At 37.5% G+C, this 20,113-nt stretch overlaps 1 protein-coding gene across 1 annotated transcript in view; it reads left to right on the forward strand.

Annotated features, from left to right (window-relative positions):
* Positions 1-4,017: 4,017 nt before the first annotated feature.
* LOC129241817 (chaoptin) overlaps positions 4,018-20,113 on the forward strand; it is a 77,266-nt gene continuing 61,170 nt past the window's right edge. Inside the window, exons 1-2 of the mRNA XM_054878343.1 lie at positions 4,018-4,291; positions 11,663-11,909. The gene's annotated coding sequence lies outside the window, so the exon portion shown is untranslated. The remainder of the gene's footprint in view (positions 4,292-11,662; positions 11,910-20,113) is intronic.

Here is a 20,113-nt window from a genome sequence, read left to right on the forward strand (position 1 = left end):
GTTTTTTATTGTACCGTATATTCCGTCCAATAATAATAACTGGCGCATACACTTTTTATTGGGTCTTTAGCAGAGCAGCTCCTCCAATTTCTGGTGGGCGTCTTGATGTTGTTCCTTCCACAAATTGGGAAACCAACAGTTTTATGCCGTTTCTGAACGGCAAATGGGTTTTTTTATTAGAAGCGTTATGAAAAGTACGCTCGTAGGTTTACCATTACCTGCCGAGGGGCAACCATTAATAGAAAAAACATTTTTTATTATTTCGTGTTCCACTATAGGAATGATAGTCACGCACCAACCCATTAGTACGGGTTATATTTAACGTGCATATGCAAGTACGAATACCCGAAATATAATTTCTCTAGTTGTAAGTAAATAGGGTTAAAATCTTGCTTGCATTTTTGGTGTAATGTGGGTTATGGGTCAGTTGGAGGATTTCTTAAAAGTTTCTGGTCTCATGCTTAAATTCAACAAAGTCTTGCAAATCACTTCTCACTAACAATTTCTCAAACCTTAGTACAAATTAATGCATTTGCCAACAAATTCAAAAGATTTTTTAGTGGAAACAGGAGAGGAGCAAAACACAGCAATCATATTGGATGAGCAGATAATGGATAAGTGATTGGAGGGAAGACGGAAATTGATGGAGCGTCTTTAAAAGTGTCTATGCAATAAAATTCATTTACATGACTTCTGCAACATTAAATTCGCAAGTAAATTTAGTAATAAAAACTTGAGTAATGAAAACTTGGCGAGCGAAATTAGTTTTTTTTGGGTATCCTAAGTACATTTTTTTCTTCATGAATAAGAAGATAAGTTTTTTACATATGGATATCTGAGGAAATGAAAGGAGGCGGCTTAAAACTGTAGGCTCCTCCATTTGTGGAACAAAATCAAAACGCAGGCCACAAATAAGGGAAGGAGCTCGCTCAAGGTAGGTAAATAGGTAAGTAGAAGTGGCAGTCAGTCTCTAGACCCTCGCCGATCCGTTGTGATACCAAAGTAGAGCGGTTCATCTTCTACTTCTCGTTAAACTGTTTTGGCATCAGTATCATTCAAGGTCGATGAGCCAAAGTATCTAAACTTAGTGACATGCAACGCGGGGTAGTAACAGAAAAAGTGTCTAATGGACTCTTCTTCCTCCTCCTCAATCTTGTAGCTTCGAAGTCGAATAGTCGAAGTGAGGTACGTTCAGTCCTTGTGCATATCAACACATATCAACACACATCAACGCGACGGCTTTTTTCCAAGAAATTTAGAGTTTTCGGTACCAAACGAGATTTGACTTTTCGTAGGCCCAAATGGTCTTTCAAAATGGTTTTCACAGATCCTTCTGATATTCCGATCATATCAGTAAGGTCTTTGACAGTCAACCGACGATTTTTGAGCACTAACTCCTTCACTTTATTGACGTGTTGGTCATCTGTTGACGTCGATGGTTGTCCGGAGCGCTCCAAATCATCAACACGTTCTCGACCCTCTTTGAAGTCTTTTATACTACTTACAAACATTTTTCTGCGACATGGTCGAATCACCAAATGCCTTTTGCAACATGCTAAGCGTTTCCGCAGCCGAAATTTCATTCCGCAAACAAAATTTGATGGCACTTCTCTGCTCAATCAAATCAGACATTCAGAAAAATGCACTCTTGGTCGTTTGGTAAACACAAGTAGGCCACATGAAAGTAGGCCCAGATGTTATTAACAGTGCTGCCAACTTATGAAAAAATAATGGACTATGAATAAGTTCGTGCGGTTTTACAACAGATGGCGTAACTTGATTATTATTCCATCGATCCACATTTCCAAACATTCATTGGAGAGCTACTGTCGTAAGGCACAAACGTCAGTATAAGTTTTTTATTTGAAGCGTAAACAACAATATTTTTACCACACTTGAAAATGTCGAATTTCGTGCCAAATAATGTGTTTTTGCGGGGAATTCTTCTTCATTATTTTAATATGAAGAAAAAAGCAGCCGAAAGTCATCGTATCTTGGTGGAAGTTTATGGTGAGCATGCTCTAGCTGAGCGAACGTGCCAGAAGTGGTTTGCACGCTTTAAAAGTGGTGATTTTGGCTTGGAAGACGAAGAACGCGAGGGTGCGCCGCCAAAGTTCATGGATACCGAATTGGAGGAATTGCTCGATCAAGATCCGGCTCAAACGCAAGAAGAGGTTGCAAAAACTTTGGGAGTTGATCAATCAACCATTTCCAAACGTTTAAAAGCCATGGGAATGATCCGAAAGGTAGGCCATTGGGTGCCGTATGAATTGAAGCCAAGAGACGTTGAACGCCGTTTTATGGCATGCGAACAACTGCTTCAACGGCACAAAAGAAAGGGTTTTTTGCATCGAATTGTGACTGGCGATGAAAAGTGGGTCCATTACGACAATCCAAAACGTCGGGCAACGTATGGATACCCTGGCCATGCTTCAACATCGACGTCGGCGCAGAATATTCATGGCCTGAAGGTTATGCTGTGTATCTGGTGGGACCAGCTGGATGTTGTGTATTATGAGCTACTGAAACCGAATGAAACGATTACGGGGGATGTCTACCGACGACAATTGATGCGTTTGAGCCGAGCACTGCGAGAAAAACGGCCGCAATACGCCGATAGACACGACAAAGTTATTTTGCAACATGACAATGCTCGGCCACATGTTGCACAAGTGGTCAAAACATACTTAGAAACGCTCAAATGGGATGTCCTACCCCACCCGCCGTATAGTCCAGACCTTGCGCCATCCGATTACTATCTCTTCCGATCGATGCAACATGGCCTGGCTGACCAGCACTTCCGTAATTACGATGAAGTCAAAAAATGGATCGATTCGTGGATTGCGGCAAAACCGACCGAATTTTTCACAAAGGGAATCCGTGAATTGCCAGAAAGATGGGAAAAAGTAGTAGCAAGCGATGGACAATACTTTGAATATTAAATTTGTAACCATTTTACGTCAATAAAGTTTCAAATTTCGAAAAAAAACCGCACGAACTTATTCATAGTCCTATTAACTAGAGCGAAATTTAAATCCCGCGGGGTTTGACAAATAAATTCACCTTACTTTTTGCCCACAGGTAGCAAGAAATTGTCAATTTTTTTCCTTTGTTACAAGTAGTTTTTTTACTTTAAACTAAAAAAAATCGCAAAAATTAAAATTTTATAAAAGTCTTACATCAGATAATAGCGAAATATTTTTTGGATATTTTTTAATCAAGCCTCCCAACACATTATTAGTAAAAAAGGAATTGTTTGGGAAATCGTGCTCAAAGATGTTCACCTACATTAAGGAATGTCATCCTGTTATTTTTGAAGCTCTTGAACACCAAAACTAATTAAGAAACCTTTTCTTAAATAGAATTTTTTTGTTTTCGAAAATTTCAATATTTCATAATTATTAGCTTCAAAATTTAATGCCAATTAGTGTTAATATATAATTTCCAGTAAACCACGGATGTATCTACTTTATAAAATCCAACCGATTTCACGATGCTACTTCACGAATTTCTTAGAATACTTCTAATCAGCTGCATTTATACAGACCACCAAAAGTGAGAGAAATGAAGAAACGTAAAAAAATCAGCTTAAAAATTGGCCACGTTAAACTATCTACTCAAAAAACAAAATAAAAAACCAAAAAAAAAAAAAATAACGCCTTTTCAAACAAGTATACATCTCGAAAATATTTTAGGTAGTGCAATTAAAATAGTTAAAACCATTAATTTTTGTACACATGACACAGTGCTTAGATGCCACCTGCCACCTGCGATCTTTAGACAACGCAGAGATAGAGAATTCAGAAACCACGTAGATGGTGTTTTTGAGTCATTTGCAGACTCTCACAACCACAAGCGCGGCCGCAAAAGTGGTTTACACGCTCAAGCCATGACTGGCCACAGCTGACTTGTTGTACTAAATAAGCGAGCACTAGATGATGCCCCAATCGTTGTTGGATGTTGTCGAGCTGTTCAGTTTGCGAGCGACTTTCATAGTGCGAACGACGTCAGCGGGTTGATTAGCAGCAAGGCAAGTCCGATTCAAAGTGGCTGGTGGTTTTTTGTGTTTTCTAGTTGTCTTTTTTTCCTACTCCTTTGATTTTGTTGCAAGCAAAGCAACTGTGGCATGGTGTAGAAGTGGCTGTAGTGATTTCGTGCTTGCAGTGAGACGGGCGCGTAACGCAGGGAAAATCTCTAAAGTTTACTTGCTTGTCTGCATTTTTTCGAGTTCGAGTACGCGCAGGCGACTTTCGTGGCGGCTCAGCGGTGAAGAAGAATAAAAACCTCAAATGTATGAAAAGTAAAGATGCCGAGAAGAAGTATAAGCAGTAAAAATCGTGTTTTGCTCAGCAACTAAGAAAACTAGAAATAAACAAATTAACATAAAATCAAAGTGCAAGAAAAACAAATAAAATAAAAGAAAAGCGGGACAAAAGAGGAGCACCCAAGAATTCTTTGGTAATTGAAGAATCACAAAAAGATCAAAAGGTGTGCAGTGCAAGTGTTAAAATAAAATTATGGGCAAGACGTACTACTTTGAACGAAGAAAAGAACAACAAGGGGCACATAACAGATAAATAAAAATGTATTTATTTACAAATAGTAAAAGAAAGTCGCGCATGAAAAACAGTGGACAACTTTATAAAGCGCAATACTACTAGGGTTACAGCATTGATAAGGGGGTGGGGAGGGAAGTTTTTGTTTTTTATTCAATGGTTAACGGCATGTGATAATGCACGAGCGAGCACGCTAAAAATGATACATATAGCCAGGGTCGTCTAGAGAAAATTCAAGTATTGTAAAGGAAGGTGTAGATGCTGTGCGAATACTAGAGAGCAAATGAAAGATTCAAGGCACGAACTTGAAATGCGAAGAAGACCGTTAATATTGTAGAGTTTGTGTAGAAGTTAATATTTATGAGTAGATGGAATGAAATTTTAATAAATAAAACTTTGCATTAGGAAAGGCATAAAAATATTTAATATTTTTGAATAAAGATTGGATTTAAAGAGTTCAGCTTAAGTTAGGAAGTTACGTGAAATGTTAACTGATAAAGGAGATGGATAATACCTTGTCTCTTTAAAGAAACTACTAAGAAGTGGTGGCTGCTGGGGCTAAGTGTGGCTGCGCATAGTTGCAGTAGATCGCATGTGAAGTATTCAATTTGAAGAAAAAGCTGCTACAAATAATAATCAACACACAGCAGGCAAAGGCAAATTCCCTACAGTTTTTCTGGCAAGAAATAATCTTGTCATAAGCACCTTCTGCTATTCGGATGCAGCGTAAAACTTGAAAAAAATTAATCAAGGAATGTATAGTAAAATAAAGTTTATTTAACCCTTGAGTAAGTCCCTTATTTTCACTTACTCAACTAATACGCTTTAAGCGTCATGGCTACGGATATATAAAGCGATACTTAAGGATAATAAAAAATATAGTACCAAATATAGTACCAAATCAAAAACCATGGTTCGACAGCTGAGAACGGTGAACTGTGTTGACATTTCTTTTCAGTAAGGTTTGACAAATCATCATGAACCGTTTAACGATAGAACAAGGTTTTCAAGTTGTAGAAACTTTCTTTGAAAAAAAAAACTTATTCACGAAGTTATCGAAGAAGACGCCGAAAATGTCGATTCCTCGGCGTTCTTAACTTGATGGTCTTTGTACTTCGAATAAGTGGAAAGTTTTACGTTAAAATCCTTGTTTACGTGTCCATAAAATACAGCTCATGCAAGAATTTAACCCAAATTACCAACATTTTCGTTGCATTTTAGTTGATTGGGCTCATTTAGATTTATTACTCAGATTTATTGGAAAAAGTAGACAAAAATTGGATTGATCGAATGGGCCATGTGACGGATATTATATTCAAAAATTAAATGCCATGAAACTATCTACCAGATTATGATAAACAAAAATCAATCCAAAAATATTTACATTTTGTATTACCATTTTAAGTTCTCAAGCTCTATACCAGTGATATACTACCACCCCTGGGTTAATTATTAGCCTACTTACCTGTGTGGACCAAGCCAATGATTTTCTTTGCGCTATGAATCAACAGTCCTCAAGTACTTGTGCTGCACTGAATATGATGGTGGTGGTGGGGAAGGTGTTGTCTGAGTGACACAGCCCAATCCCAATTAGCACAGGAGATGTAATGTCGAACTATCTTGATTTGACTTTGAATCTGCTTCTGTCCTCTATATCCTTTCTGCAATTCCTATGTCTGGGTACTCTAGACTTGGGCACTTACACAGATAGTGAAAGACTGTTTCTTTATATTGCTCTTGTTTGCAGCTTCTGCACCTATCGTTGTACGGAAACCTCGAGTTCTCTCGCAAAGGCCAGTGGCCGGTTATTGTTGCCGCAATTCTGGATATGTCTGATTGTGCTCTGCTTTCTTAACAGTTCGCCAGTTCTGGATTTGTTGAAATTGGGTTAGGGAATAGCGAGAAGATCTCCCTTTTGTGCACTCCTTGGGAATCGGCTATTTCTAGCATTTCAAATTCGTTATAGGATGCCCCCGTCCTGCTAGTTCATCAGCTTTCTCATTTCATGAATATGCTCAAAACATGATGCCGCTATCAATGATAGAAAAAAATATATAATATATATAAAAAGGATTCCGTGGGCGTGGAGTAAAAAATCTCCCCAGAATGTTACTTAAGGGTTGAACTACGTATAGAATTTAGAATAGAAATTTCTGTCATATTAGCTCTCCAATCGAAAGCTAACACAAGAGTAGGCTTTAATTACTAAAATAATTTATTTCCTATGGTAGTATTCAGCAAGGCACCTTAAAAAGATGGTCTCAGTAGAGCTACTGATTCGATTTTTTCTTATTTATTTGGTCTCTAAATTGTAAAATTTTATTTTAATTCCTCTAAACTTTTAATCTTTGCTTATATCTAGATTTCGAAATTTTTGATACAAAAACAAAATACATTGGCCTTGTTGTGTTTGCTTTACTACCACTACCTTCTCAATGTGCCTGCTGCATACTGAAAATTGAAAATAAATTCTTACAGGCTGCTTGCATGGTAATTTGTTAAAATATTTCTTCAAAAAGAAAGTCAGCAAAAAAAAAAAACAAAAAAAAATATGCACAAAAAGTTCACAGCCTACTTTGATTGTCCAGTTATTCTCAGCCATGCGACTCACTTTTGGCAAAATGGCAAAAATTGTCACACTTTAAGCGACACTAGTTCACATTTCACTCATCAGAGCTGCTCTCGTACGACATAAAATTAACAATTTCATGTGCTTTGCACGTGAGAGGAATAATTGTTCCACGATAAATGTAGATAAGAAATAGAAGTATGTACTCAGACCACAAAATCTATTGTGCCTTATCATTCTTCTATACTTCTCAGAACTAAAGATGATACCAACACTATCATTAATATTGAGTGCTAGAAGGACCTTATTCCTCACTTTTTCGTTCCCCGTATCCATACCAGTCATCTAAGTGCCAAATATTCCCACAAAAGCAGAGTCATATGCCTTGCAACGCGTGAAACTATCACTTTATTGGAACGAACTTTTGCTTATTGAAACATTTCCGAAATGGGCCGGTCAATTGATCAGCTCAGTTGTGCGATCCCAGTCGATTTTGCTAAGGTTTGTAAAAGTATATGCGGCCAAAACAGCAGCGACTGACTAAGGCTAAAGAAATTCGAATACAAAACTGTATGCTAACTTTTACTCCAGCTGTCTAGTTGACAAATGTCAAATATGATAGCCGTACGCCGCCATTTAAAAGTCCTCCGATGAGCTGATTAATTTTGCGTCAGCTTTTATGTGGTACCATAATTCTACATACCAAATGGTTTTATGCTTGAAATGTTTTATTAGCATTAAATACCAAACAAATTTCAAGTCAACAAAGCCAAAATATTAGTCACCCTCTTTAATCCTTTTCTTTTTTTTTCTTTAACAGTTATGCGCATACATACACACCTCTAAAAGTATTAGGAACTGCCAGTCTATTGTTCTAGACACCTAAAGCAGTTAGTGATTAAGAAGAAAAAAAATACTCATAAAAGGTATTAATTTTGTCACAAATATAGTAAAGCACAAAGGCCAATTCTTTGAAGACTTAACGAAATGAGTTACATAAATGAGACAGGAGAAATAGTTAAATTTTAAATTTCAAAAGGCCAATGACTTTATTTTCTTTGGATTGCTGTAATGAATCCATTTTTCATCACCCGTCACGATGCGATGAAGAAAACCTTTCCTTTTTTGCCGCTGGAGCAGTTGTTCACAGGCGAAACTTTGAAAAAACGACGTTCAACATCCCTTTTAACTCATAAGGAACCCAAGTCCCCTGTTTCTGAATCATTCCCAAAACATGCAATCGCTTGGAAATGGATTGGCAGGTAACTCCTAATACTTCTTGCGTTTGACACGGATCCTCATTGAGCAATGCCTCCAATTCAGCGTCTTCGAAGGTTTTTGCCCTTCCTTCACGCGGACGGTCGTCAACACTAAAATCACCGTCTTTGAAGCGACGGAACCAATCTCGGCACTTTGTTTCACTTAAAGCAGCATCTCCATAAACTTTTTGTGGCTCTCGATGCGCTTCAACCGCCGTTTTTTTTTATTCGGCACAAAATCAGACATTTTCACAACACCAAAAGTATATGATACCAAAACAATATTACTAATGAGTCGAAGCGGTTTGTGTACCATATGTCTAAGCACGTTTTATGACTTTTAGGTTATGTTAGAATCGACTAGCACACACTGCTGGCGGCATCTATTGACAAACAGCGGGAACTTAGTTGCGCACCTAATATTTCCTCTAAATTTTCGGGTACACTATTGGAATCTAGCGAACGATATTTTCTTTTACCGCTGAAAAGGTCACTGAGCTTCTTTTGATGTATCCTCATAGAAAAAAGTCCAAAAGTGTAAAATCCGGTCATGTGCGGCGTAACAACATCCTTCTGAAAACATGCCCGTGGACTGAAGATGAGGGATGTTCTCTCATTACTGGTAAAAAATAATCGCCCAACATGCGCCGATAAGAGAAAGATTCGTCCACAGAAATTGGTTGACCTAGACGATTTTCAAAAAACCTACGGTCCACTTCTTGGCGATTCACACTAAAGCGACTGTGAAGTGGATGTCCTTTAGGTGACCAAAAGTGACAAATTTGCTGATTTGCATTTCCATTCAAATAAAAATGTTCTTCATCACCCAAAATATAGTGTTTACCAAACGAAATGGTTCCCACATTATCTCGCAGGAGTTTTCACGCAAATTGCTAGGCTTGAGCGGTTTCACAATTTTGAAGGAGTGAAGTTTAAGATCCTTCCACAATAGTTCATATACACTAGTTTTTGGAAGTCACAGGCTATTGCCGATAATCTTACAATTTTGAAGCAACGAGTGTAATATTTTCATTTGATCTTGACGCCCAGCTGAGTCCCGGCCGTGGACTGTTTACCATCGTACTTATTACCCAAATCTTCACTTGAGGTGTCACATAAGCGTCAAATATTGTAACAAAATCTATGACGAGTAGTCGCACACGCATCATTTCTCTTGAAATACGCTTCGATTGCGAACGCAAAGCACGCCATCGTGACTAAATATCCCACCCGAATAACGGAGCTAATGCGGTTCCCTCCCCACTCACACGTTCAGCGGTCAGGGAAACATATTTAATTTAAAACTTAATTCTGCTAACGGACAGCAAACGCAATTTGGCAGTAGATTCATCAATTTCTTACTATTCCTGATTAATAGTAATACAATGGCGGGTACGTCCTGCGCATTACTACAGGCTGAGTACCTCTCTACTTTAAGGCACATGTGTTGATGATGCACCGAAAAATGGAATGTCCTTTTTTCCCAACGGAGTTGGCTTCAGAGCCCATCTTAGCTAAGGAGTCAGAGGTCTCGTTACCCACGATACCCACGTGTCCCGGGACCCATGTTAGCATCAGGCTATTATGTCTACCGACATAGTTCAGCCTAGATTTACAGGACTCGACTACCCCTGATGTGTTTGGAGGGCTGTCTAAGGCCATGAGCGCAGCTTGGCTGTCGCTGCAGACACATATAGATCTGCCTCTCCATCGGTTTTCCACAACAAAGTTCATCGCTTCTTCAACTGCATACACCTCCGCTTGGAATACAGATGCATGCATTCCAAGAGCAAAGTGCAGTTTTGTTCTACTGGATTCCACGTAGACCCCTGAGCCGGAGCCATGCTCGGCGCTGGAGCCATCCGCGAAAAAGCGAAAACAGTGTTTACCGGGCTCATTTTCTGAGTCTCCCCACAACTGAGCCTCTGGTAACACTACACTGTATCTCTTTTCAAGTACGACCCTTGATGGCGTGGAGTCAAGGGGCATGGAGAGAATCGTTGGATCGATGCCCATGCCTTCTCTGTTTCCAATGCCGGACAGGGGCCGTACCAGTTCCCATTGTGTTTCAGTCTGCAGATGGCCTTCAAGGCCTCTCCTTGGATGAAAGCATCAAGTGGTGGTAAACCAATCAGAGCATCTAATGCCGGACCTGAAGTAGTCGGAAAAGCTCCGGTGCAACAGATGGCCAGAGTGCTTTGTAATCTCGATAAGGTCCTCCTGACGCCCACGAGAGAGAGTCTACTCATCAAGACCACTGATGCATAGGTGATAATGGGTCTTATCATAGCCGTGTAGATCCATAGGACCTTGCTTGGAGAAAGACCCCATGTTTGAACAAAGACACCTTTGCACTGCCAGAAGGCTGTCAGTGCTTTGGATGTTTTTGTTTCAACGTCTGACTTCCAAAGAAGTTTAATATCGAAGATTACTCCAAGATATTTGATGTCTTTGGATAGCTGGATTGTGACTCCGTTTAGCTTAGGCAGAACGAGTCAATCAAGTTTCTCCTTCTGGTGAAGAGGACAATACCAGTTTTGGTGGGGTTTGCCGATAGCCCATTCGCACAGCACCAAGTGTCAATTAGCTTGAAAACAAACTGTGTCAATTATCGAATGTCCTACAAGTTTATGCTACTTTCGATTAGCAGACGATTTTTATGAAAAGTTTTTCCGAGAATTACACGCTGTTGTTTGCCACTACCCGCTGAGGGGAGATCGCTCTGAGAAACCACTTTTTGTTATTTTATATCCGCAAAACCAATCTCTCTATCTATTATACCAAGGTAGCCTAGGATCTACTGCCGATATGGATTAGGCACAAACACACTCGCCTTCAGCAGCTACTATGGCTCTGATTAGTTCATAAAAATTTATTGCGGAGATTGTTTACTAAAAAAACAAAAACAACAAGCATAGAAACATATTAAATAATTACTGAAAAAACATAAAAATCCAAAATGTTGGTATATAAAATTTTAAATAAGCGTAAAAGCATTAAAGTCTATAAATAAATAATTAGTTTCAACTAATATTGGCATAGAGAGAAATAAAAAAATTGCTGCTTACGAAATTGTAATAAAACTTATACTAGGCACCCAAACAGAGAACAGCAGCATTGAATTAAAAATAGCAATTAAAGTGGAAAACAAACCGACCCCTTCTAGTTGGCTACACTCGCTCAGAAATCCATCACAATATTAAACAAAAGCAAATCTGCTCACCAACACCAAACAAAACGAAATTATCAACGATCTATCCATTAAAATTTTGCTGCAGAAATTACTGTTTCAAATCATCAATAAAAATATTGACCACATAAATAAAAGATCATAATATTTTACAGCTTTGCGAGTTAACAAAAAAAGAAACAAAAACAAACATAAAGCAGAAAAAGCAAAGCAACGCAAACCTACAGCCGCGCAAAAGCGAAACAGATAAAAAACGAAAAAATCAACAACTCTTGGACGCAAAGCAATTAAAAGAAGGCAAAAAGGTACACTGACAAAGCGGATTTATTAGCGCGGTAAGTTGCTTGAGCGTTTATTTATACACTACTAAGCGAGCATAGCCAATTATTGACTTCCTTCAACAAAAAGTATTCTTAATAAACTTGGCTATTCAAGCAGTACATGCGCACACACACACATACACTCGCATACACATACACACACACACATACATGCCCACATAAATAGCAAACTGAAGACATTAATGCTGCTTTTGTGTTTGGTGTCATCGCTCCGAAAGAATTCAGCCCGCAGTTATGACAAAAGCCTATGGCAAAAAATTTATTCTCATGCCATTTCTAAGAATTTAAGGTGGTCCCAAGCAAACAAACAGCACTCACACATGAGCAACTTTTTTGTGGTGTGTATCGTAGTGAATACTAAAGCTAATTTAGCGCAATAACAGATATCCGCTAGAGCCAAAAACATAGAACGTACATTCTAAAGTTTCGCGCGCTCCGCAATCAACTCTAAATAGTAGTCTATGCCACTAACCTTGCTTGGAAATCTCGCTACTGCGGGCTTTTCTATATTAGTCAAAAAAATTTCAATATCAACACATTACCGGATTGACTAGTTCGCTTTGAGGCTTCAGGTGCCGCGTTGACATTCAGCTGATTCTTGGTGCTCATTAAATTATTACTTTTTTGTTTATTGTGAATTTTTTTCAAATAAGGAAATCCATACTTACAAAAAATTTATGACTTTTTCATTGAGTTTGACAATAGATTATCATCAACTTTTCCAAAAATTGTTGGAGTATTTAATTTATGCATTAATACGGAGTCTCAACCGATGAACTATGAGGGTGCTATGCCAACACTCAGCTGAGCTTTGTTCTTGGCTACTGAAGGAATTACAGCAAACGAGGTCGCCAATGAGCTAGCAAAAGAAGACCCATCAGCTGCTACATATTGTTGTTGTTGCTGTTTTTATAGCATTATAAGCAGTGATAGTCCGGATATCCTTAGCCGGATATAAATCCGCGTCATTCCGTTAACGTAGTGCCGACTACAGTGGCAACAACGTCATTTTGTGGTCTTAGCTGGTTCACGTCCAGCAGACTACTGGTGTGCGTTGGGGTAGCTTGCACAAGCAAAACTTATTTGATACCCATTTAGTAAAAAGAACGTAACGCTTGAGTAGAGCGGACTAAGGCTCCTTTAAGATCACGCCACTGGTGTTGCGAGCTGAATAGATCTTTTGTGTTTGCCATCAAATTAAGCTCACTCAAAGCATTCAGCTCTAAGACAACTGAGCTTTTCAAAGAGTGTCATGTTTGAGATATTCTATCGCATCATTTTGGAGTATGAAAAGCTCTATATTTTTGATGGAGATGATAGCTGTTTTCCAAAGTGTATAATTCCAAAGGCCATCTTTTGTGAGCAAACAAGTTTGGTGTTTCTTCAAGAGTCCACGAAATCTGCAGAGCATTTCATCGGCAAGTTCCAACCCAGATAGTATCTTAATCTGCAGTCTCCTGCCAAATAAAGGGCAAGCTCTCACGGTTAAGTCGTTCAGATATATTCTAAAAATGAGTCATGAACCGCTTCGCCTTGCTTTGCTTTTGACATAAGTCGGTGCGTTTTGAACTCAGGTTCATCCCATCTTTAAGTCGTTCAGATATCCTCCGAAAAAGAGTCTTGCTTTGCTTTTGACATCCGCTGATGAGCTACAAACTCCGATTTTTCCCATCTTATCTTATCATTTAGTATTGTAGTCTTAACACTTAAATGTCCACCAGAAAGGATTTGGGTCAAAGAAACGTTAGACTTTCATTGCCTTGAAACTCTTCATGCTCTGCGATCTACCAAACTTGTCTAGCAATTCACATGATTCTCGATGTCATTTTAGCTGAGTCTACGGCCTTTAAAGCAGCCCTACACTCAAAGTAGCACCTGTCCACTACGAGACACATGCAGACTCATAGCTTATTGTGATTTCACTTGGAGAACTTGTCTTAATCTCTTTAAAACCAATGAGAACTTCCCAAAAACTTAGGAAAATGCCTTATTTCTACAGTACTGAGATCTTCCCTCACTCATTAAAAAATCTTCTGATTTTGAAATAAATTTGCTAAAAAAGTACTGAGCGTTGAAGATCAAGTTTAAGAAAATTAATTGATGAGAGATAGAGAACAGGATAGTGGCACAGAAGGTGCAAGATCGTATCTCCCTCTTCTTTGTTTACACAGCTTCAGCATAAGTCACGTGTGTACACGCCTGGCCTTTGGGGGTCTGCCTATTTATAAGATAGTGACCCGTTAGAACGGAAATCAGTGTGCTATTGCTATGCTTATTTTGGCTTAGCAGGGATACTGTGCGACTACAATTCTTGGGCAATAGTGCGGGTGGGTTAATGGCGCTATCTTTCATTAGCTTTTCTTAAAAATACTCTCTGAGTTCTCTTACCACCCGTCCTTCTATGAAATTTTTTTCGGATACAGATTTCGGCTACGAAAATCTCTGTCTAGGATGTAATTGAGTAATTACCAATTGACTTTGTGTAAATCCAGCTCTAACCTCCAACTTTCATCTATCAGCATACCAGTTCTGGTACTGGCGTATTATCAACACATCTTCTCCATACACATCGGTTAATTTCTTTCTGGCTTGAACAACATGTTTCCCTTTTTTATAGTAAAAAAGTAAAATATAACAAAATTGCTCTCTCCATATTTCAAGGGCACCGACCCAAAACTACTGCGTTAAACAAATTTAACTTATTCACACACAACCCTTGCTATATCAGTTGTCAAAACATAGAATGACAATGCAACTTAAGTGTGAAGTTAGCTGTGAAAAAATACATTTAAATCTTAAGTCGCGAAAAACCAAAATTTCTTTCCCAACAACCCAATATAGTATTTTTGAATTTTTGTGTTTTGTATAAATTTATTAAAAGTAAAGGGTCTTTCAAGGGTATTTACTTGTTTAGTTGTTTTGTTTACTATTTACTGTTGTTTTAAAATAAAATGTGAAAAACTTAGATTCTTTAAAGTTTCACTATTTTTATCCAAAATGCGGCTCTTAACAATTATTTGTGAAAAACGACATCATTTAAATCCAACGACAACATTGTTGAGAATGTCAAGATAAGTTGTTCAGCTACACTTTGCGTTACAGCAGCAATATTTTTGACAACATTCCCCATTTTTGGTATGACAATCCTTTTTCTATCCTCGACAGAACCAGTTTCTTGAAATTCTTTCACCAAACTTTGAATTGTCGGCTCATTTGGACGATTATTTACCATAAAAAATCACGAATTTTGCAATTTGTTTTTCTAAAAGATCGACCATTTTTATAATAGGTGGTATCGTCTAGGAATTACTCCTAACTAACATCAAGACGTCACTTTTGACAGAACCTTTACTATAAAATAATTTTAAATATATAACTTTTTTTACTTGGAACCGATAAGCTGATTTGTATGAAAATAATTTATTCGGCCTTTCGCTTTACGCCCAACTTTTTGGGGACATATCTAGGCTGTTAACCGAGGTATGTATGGGCGTATTTCACTAACTTACAGCAAATAGGATATGCACCACATGCCTGTCTATTTGTGAGCAAATGAGGACAATGTCTGGATAGCAACTTATTATCAAAATAAATTTTATATGCGGATTTGACCGAATCGATACTGGTTTTCTTCAATAAATGTTTAGCTAATCATACTCTGTTGCGAATGGAAAAACCATGCAATTTTTAGCCTTCACTAGGGAGGGTGAAGATGCGTAATTAAAAAGTCAAATTTCAAAAGTCACAGTTTCCTTTTATGGTTATAGGAGCGTAACTGGTGGTCAAAAGTGAGATATGTCTTGAAAAAGCGACGTCCTATTTTACTTGTAGAGTCAGAACTATACTCCACTTTGCGGTGGTGGCTCATGGTAAAGAAGAAATCAAATCTCAGGGATGAAAATATGCGATGAAAAGGAAAACACTTTAATTTTTAGTGTGCGGAGTTAGCGGTTGTTTCATTAGTTGGAACAGCTGTACAAAATAGCTTTCATAGCTTTCTCATACATTTATTGTATTAATTTCGTACAAAAAGACAGAAAATATTAACAATCAAGAATGCATATTCGTCAAATAAAAGAAAATAATAATAAAATAAACAGCTTAACCCTGCCATTTACCTCAAACATAATTTGCTGTTTCCCATAAACTTATTTTCCATAATTTTGCTTCATCACAAATCAATACCAGCAACAGTAGAAAAATCAATGAAGGGGTTGATAGAACTAACTATCAAATTTACTACCTTTAACAAACATTTCTGAAGTGAAAGAAACTTCGAACTTATATGCTGATACTAAGCCTGAAAATTCATATAAACTAAAATTGAGCCATGAATATTTAACAACTATTTTCCTTGCTTTTTCACTTAAAGAAAAATTATTTTCTATGAAAAGAAAAATTATTTAGACGAATTTCGATTAAAGTCCATATGTACGTAGATTTGAATGATGGTTGCCCTGGTACCCTGGCAATATTAATTGATTGGTGTACTTTCCAATTGTTTTTTTTTTTTTTTTGGAATTCCAAATTTCAATAACCCAGGTATGGTATAACAATAATTACCATATTTCTACCGTGTTTATTTTTTTTTTGTACCACCAAATAAATTCTAAACTTATGAATGCAAACAAAACGAAATGTAAGAAAAATTAATTAATTATTTTTAAAAGCAGCAACGAAAAGACTAAAAACAGTATCCGATTCGTTAAGCTATCGAAGAGCTCAGCAAAGCACTTCATCGAAATGCAGTAGAAAGGCAATGAAAGTGGTTGACAGGCACTCGTTTTCTTGTAAAAGCAAAAAAACAAAAACAATGCCGCAGGCAAAGGTTAAAGAAATGTCGGCAGGCTGGGTGTGTATGCACATAAAGAAGCTCTGGATGACAAGACATAGCATCAGCTCCACTGCGGCATCGATTTCCAAAATTAAACAGCAACAGAGAAAACAAGAAATAACAGAGAACAGGCGATGGAAGATAAAATTAAAAAGAAGGCCGGCTTATCAGCCCAAATTGGGGCGCGTGGGAATTATTAAAGTCTATAAATTGTTGTACAATAAAAAAAAAAACAAATTTTTTTTTTTTAATTTTTATTCACTTAACATTTTTCGGCATTTGCGTGTCTGGATTTTCATTCAACATTTGTTTACTTTAATTAGCATGCAACTAGGAAGTGATAAAATGAAACTTGGCATTGTTAATTATGACCTAATTTACGTACTGATGAGTTGGTATGTATGAATGTGCACTACAGTTGGTGAAGAAAAGAACGCGTGCCGAGTGAGTAGAGAAGTGAAGAATGAGATCCACTTGCTGTGTTCTTTTTATTGGATCGTTAGTAATTGAAGAAAAACCCAGGTCTTCTAAGCCCAACATGTCCATAACGTGTAGAAGATAGAAAGATGAAAAGATAAAAAAATAATAATAATAATCTTGCATCAATCCGAAATGAGATTAAAATGTCTACGCAGAAACAAATTCATGAAAAATAAGTTGTTCTCACAAGATCGATAAGAAATTGATAAATAACGACATTTTCATACTTGAATCTTATAAAAAAAATAAATACATAGTTGGCGCGTACACTTCTATTAGGTGTTTGGCCGGAGAAGGACCTTCTATTTGTGTCGTGCGGCTTGTTGTTGTTCCACAAATCTTATAGATATTTGATATTTGCATCTCACGTTCTCAACAATTAAGCATTCATGAATCTACTGTTTGGCAGATTTTACCTATAGCCATTTAAATTATGTCATTTTTCCCATATTTAATTGTTAGAGCCGTAGTGAAACCGTAAAGAATCTAAATTTTTACATATTTTATTGGGTATGGGAATAAGCTTCCGCCCTCGTAAAAGAGGTGTCGCTGCTGATACTATTTTTGTGTTCGCTCTAGTAATATACTGGTGATTTGAAGGTGTATAGGTATGTGAGGCCTTGATCCCAGTAGTTGACATTCGTTCGAAGCGTAAAGATCTTTTTCTATCTGACGTGAAAAATGTCTACGTTCGTCCCGAAAAAACATCATATGCCGGAAGAAATGGCATTGATTCAATTTTTACGAGTGGTTTCGACATTTCCAAAGTGTTAATTCCGACGTGAGCGATAAAGATCGGGGAGAGGCACCGAAAAAATTCGAAGATACTCAACTACAACAATTATTGGATGAAAACGCATGTCGAACCCTTAAAGATATAGCTAAAGAGTTGGATATTGACTGATCAACCGTTGGTAAACATTTTCATGCGATGGGAATGGTCCAGAAAACAGGAAACTGGGTGCCACATCAATTGAAGAAGAGAGATATCGAGGGACATTTGGTGACTTGTGAGATGCTTCTTGAACGGCAGAAAAGAAAAGGTTTTCTACATTGCAGCGCCACTGGCGATGAAAAATGGATCTATTGTTATAACTCTAAGCGTCAAATATGTTGGAGCCTGCCAGGTAAACCAGGCCCATCAACAGTGAAAAAAAATTCATGCTTCAAAGGTTATGTTGTGCATCTGGTGGGATCAGAAGGGTGTCATCTATTATGAACTCCTTAAACCATCTGAAACCATCACTGGCAATCGTTACCGACTGCAGCTAATGCGTTTGAATCGAGATCTGAAAGAAAAACGGCCGGAATGGGACGGTAGGCTTGACAAACTGATTTTGCTGCTTGAAAACGTTAGGCCACACATTGCTAAATCGGTCAAGAAATATTTAGAGGGACTGAATCTTGCCCCACCCGCCGTATTCCCCAGACATTACACCTTCGGATGACCAACTGTTCCGATCAATGCAGTCAGCCCTTATTGGAGAGCGATTAACTTCTTGCGAGAGCATCGCAAACCGGCTCAATGAATGGATGAAGCCAAAAGAATTCGAATTTTTCGTCAGAAGAATCCGTATGCTGCCTAAAATATGGAGTAAAGTTGTAGCTTCCAATAGAACATACTTCACGTAATGTCAAATTTTATTTCATTGTTTAAATAATTCGTAAATTTAGCTAAGAAAGGGCGGAAACTTATTGCCATACCCAATATTTTAAAACAACATAAAGGCGCGTATTTTGAAAGACCCAAATATGAAGTAAAAAGTTCTGATCTTTTTCCGCCAAATGTCTTGTACCATACATGAGGAGGTATGTATTGCATCAACTCATACTATACGATGACTTAAAATATACATTCCTCGAAAAAACAATAATTTAATCTGATATGAGTGCATCGGGCCAGATCGCAAGAGGGCGAAATTGTCTAGTGATGCTCTGCCGATGCCTATCGAAATTTTTCATTGCTGAAATGAGCTCGAGACGCGCCATCCAGTAGTTAACACTTCTAAGCAAACAGAGTAAATCCTTTTTTATTTGAAGAGAGTAGTTTTATTGAAACGAACGTCAGTCAAATACTTTCCGAAGGGAAGTCTTTCTTTCGAAGACCCAAATGGAAATGGATCGGCATTCACTGCGTAACCCTAGGACGACTTCAATGGAGCTGCGTTGGATTGGAGTCGCATAGGCGGGAAATCAAGCAACACTTCCAGGTGCACACTTCCAGGTGCACAAGCAACACTTCCAGGTGCACAGAAGCATAGAAAGCAATTCACGGAGACAAATAAAATTTCTAGTTTCAAATAAATCAAAATTTAATCTGTTTGTTGAGACCCTATATTTTACCAAAGAAGAACGGAAATATATATATACTAGCAAACCCGGCCCCCTTCGCTGGGCACACTAAAATAGAATAGATATGGTTTAGAACAGAAAATATATGATTTTCATATTATTTATTTCTTTATTCTTTATTCAAGCGCTTTGGCATAAACAATATTTTTTGTTTTTCTATTTGTTTTTGAGTAAATATAAAATATAAATTGAAAATCTGGAAAAAAGAAGATTGTTTTTAAATTTCAAATCAACGCATATGAATAAACAATCGTCTTTTTCCTGATCATCCATGAATTTTTCGTTTCAATTTATATGTTTTATTAAGCATTGGAGCTTTTTTAACCATTATCCATTTATATTTTTCAAAAAAAAAAACGAAAAAAATTGTTTTTTCCACGAACACATAATTTCATTCGGATTTCACATTAAATTCTCAAATTTCGTAAGAAATTATTCACTGTTCCAAAATCCACTCCAAAAAAATTCACAAACAATTTTTACATGTTGCACTAACGTTTTTTCCTTATGGCATCCAAATCAGAAAGAAATA

Source organism: Anastrepha obliqua, chromosome 1 (genome assembly GCF_027943255.1).
Source record: "Anastrepha obliqua isolate idAnaObli1 chromosome 1, idAnaObli1_1.0, whole genome shotgun sequence".
NCBI classification, from domain to species: domain Eukaryota; kingdom Metazoa; phylum Arthropoda; class Insecta; order Diptera; family Tephritidae; genus Anastrepha; species Anastrepha obliqua.